We start from the raw sequence: 3,122 nt of genomic DNA, 5'->3' as shown, positions 1-3,122 counted from the left end.
GAGGCAGGAGGATCACAAGTTCAAAGCCAGCCTCAGCAAAAGCAAGGTGCTGAGCAACTCAGTGAGACCCTTTCTCTAAATAAATACAAAAAATAGGACTGGGGCTGGGGCTCAGTGGTCAAGTGCTCCTGAGTTCAATCCCTGGCGTCCCCACTTCCAAAAAAAAAGAGAAAAAGCAGCAATAATCCCTTCAAACAATAATGTCTAGTTTAGGGAAAAATGACAAACTACAAATACAACCATTCTTCTGACAAAATTTAATATTTACTGAATTGTACTCTTATCTAATTGAAATATTTATTAAATTCAGGTCTTTGCCATTTTTCATGTTATTCCTGCTTTACATTTTTATATTCTTGCCTGCTGTTGATCTTGGACTCTTTTCAACCCTCCCTGCATAGCTTTTCTGGCTTGATGCATGAGCTGCCTTTCCAGCTCACAACCCTTGGCTTCACGCCTTCCTTATGGCCCCTCTGTAAATTAACTCAGTAATGCTGTGCGAACTGGCCCTAAAACCTCCCTGACCACCCATGTGCTGTCCTGAAAAGAAGTTTCTACAAGGGGCTTAAAATATGTGTATGTGAATGTATAATGTATGAAATTAGCATGTACAAATATCTAACATTCTAGAAACTAGGAATATGTAAATAATTAAGAAAGATTAATAAAACAAGTTTTGTGAATAATTGGGTTGCTATCAAGAGGATCTATAGGAAGATAGGATGTGCTGATCTGCTTATGAAGAACACTTAGAAAAGTAAAATGATCTATAAGGAGAGAAATATAGAAAGATACATAATACAATATGTATTTGTATACATACAATGTGTATATAGTGTATGTGTATGTATTTGTGTGTGTATATATATATGTATATATATATATATATATATATATATATATGTGGGTATGTATGTGTATAAACACTCTGGTAAGTGCTAGGATAAGGGGAACAGAATATGAAAGTTCAGAGTCAAGCAAGGACTCATAGAGTTAGCTTTTGAACTCAATCTGAAGGGTACAAAGGAATTTTGGCATAAAACAAAAGAAAGAAAACTTTCCAGATTAGGAATACTTACACAAAGAAAAGGAATGTTGAGATGATACTTTAGGAGTTCTTCATGTGAAGTTCTTTGGATTCTGATCCTAGACTGTACTTTCTAACTCGTGTTCCCCTTTTGATATCTTCTGTCTCTCTCTCTTTAAATGGGTTCATTTTATTCATTTCTTTCATACCTTGTACTTTTACTCCATTGATTTTTTTCCTATACTGCCTAACTCTCCTATTTTTTCTCTTCTTATATTTTTTTTGCAAGATACCAGGACCTTCTTTAATAGCATCAATATATATATTGGTTCTTCACACTTAATCCAACAAGCTGAATTCTGTGATATGTAAATAATGTGGGAAAGCCTTCACTCTCAGTACATCCCTGTATAAGCATCTAAGACCCCACACTGTGGAGAAATCTTATAGATGTAAGGAATGTGATAAGTCCTTCATCTGAAGGTCAGGGCATTTTATACATCAGAAAATCCATGCTGGAGAAAACCCTTATAAATATAATCCAGGTAGGAAAGCATCTGGTTGCAACACATTCTTTCCTGGTCAAAGAGTTCATCCCAGAAAGAAGTCCTATTTGTGTAACGAATGTGGCAACACCTTTAAATCTAGTTCATCCCTTTGTTATCATCAGAGAATTCACACCGGAGAGAAACCTTTTAAATGTGGTGAATGTGGGAGAGCCTTCAGTCAGAGTGCATCACTTATTCAACATGAATGAATTCACACTGGCAAAAAGCCCTATCGATGTAATGAATGTGGAAAAGGCTTCACATCTATTTCACGACTCAATAGACATCCAATAATTCATATTGGTGAGAAGTTTTATAATTGTAATGAATGTGGCAAGGCCTTAAGTTCCCATTCAACTCTTATCATTCATGAGAGAATTCACACCGGAGAGATTCAATGTAAATGTAAAGTGTGTGGGAAAGCCTTCAGGCAGAGTTCAGCTCTCATTCAGCATCAGAGAATGCACACTGGAGAAAGACCTACAAATGCAATGAGTGTGAGAAAACATTCAGGTGTAACTCATCCCTTAGTAATCATCAGAAAATCCATACTGGAGAGAAACCTTATCAATGTGGGGAATGTGGGATGTCATTTGGCCAAAGTTCAGCCCTTATTCAACATCTAAGGATTCATACAGGAGAGAAACCCTTTAAATGTAATACTTGTGGGAAAACATTTAGACAAAGCTCCTCACGAATTGCACACCAGAGAATTCATACAGGGGAGAAACCCTATGAGTGCAACACATGTGAGAAATGTTTCAACCACAGGTCATCCCCTTACTAATCACTATAAAATCTATATGGAGGAAGAACCCTAGAAAGAAGATTTGCATGTGTAAAAGCCTTAAACCAAAGCTCATCAGAGAATACATACTTCAAGGGTGATGTAATAAATGTAATGGATATTGAAAAAGCCCATAATCATTTAGTGTCCATTAGCTATCAAATCCCATGGACAAATCTTGATTATGTAATAGCTAAAAGGAAAGCATTCATACCTGTCACTTTTTAAAATAACTTGAGAATTCATAAGTGGAAACACTAACTTTGGGCATTTGTAAAATAAAAGGTGTTTGATTTTCCTCTTTCCTACAGCAGTGTAGTCTAGCTATCACATGTGATCATCACAAACATCAAGTGGGTAGGGATTTCTCTGGTTTTCTCATAAAAACACCAAACTCTACACTGGTGATAATTTTTATAATATTTTAGTAGCATATGAGTGAATGAATCAAAGAAATTATACATTTTTAATGAAAAGGACCAAAATAAAAGATTAAAATAAGCTGTAAACTACCTCTCAGTCTCTGGGATTTATCCTTTTCTTGTCTTAATGTCAAACTTTGCACATGGATTTCATTTAAAATAAAAAAAGATTTCAGGGGCTGGGATTGTGGCATAGTGGTAGAGCACTCGCCTCGCACATGAGAGACCATGGGTTCGATCCTCAGCACCACATAAATATAAATAAACAAAATAAAGATATTGTGTCCATGTATATCTTAAAAAAAATTTAAAAAGATTTCATTAAAAGAGAAAGAAAA

At 35.5% G+C, this 3,122-nt stretch overlaps 1 pseudogene; it reads left to right on the top strand.

The window, feature by feature from the left end:
- The first annotated feature begins 1,403 nt into the window (after positions 1-1,403).
- LOC144255120 (uncharacterized) lies at positions 1,404-2,396 on the top strand (annotated as a pseudogene).
- Positions 2,397-3,122: the final 726 nt, after the last annotated feature.

The sequence above is a fragment of the Urocitellus parryii genome, chromosome 1 (genome assembly GCF_045843805.1).
Source record: "Urocitellus parryii isolate mUroPar1 chromosome 1, mUroPar1.hap1, whole genome shotgun sequence".
NCBI classification, from domain to species: Eukaryota; Metazoa; Chordata; class Mammalia; order Rodentia; family Sciuridae; genus Urocitellus; species Urocitellus parryii.
Note: the sequence above shows the minus strand (reverse complement) of the source record. Positions and strands in the feature narration are given on the sequence as shown.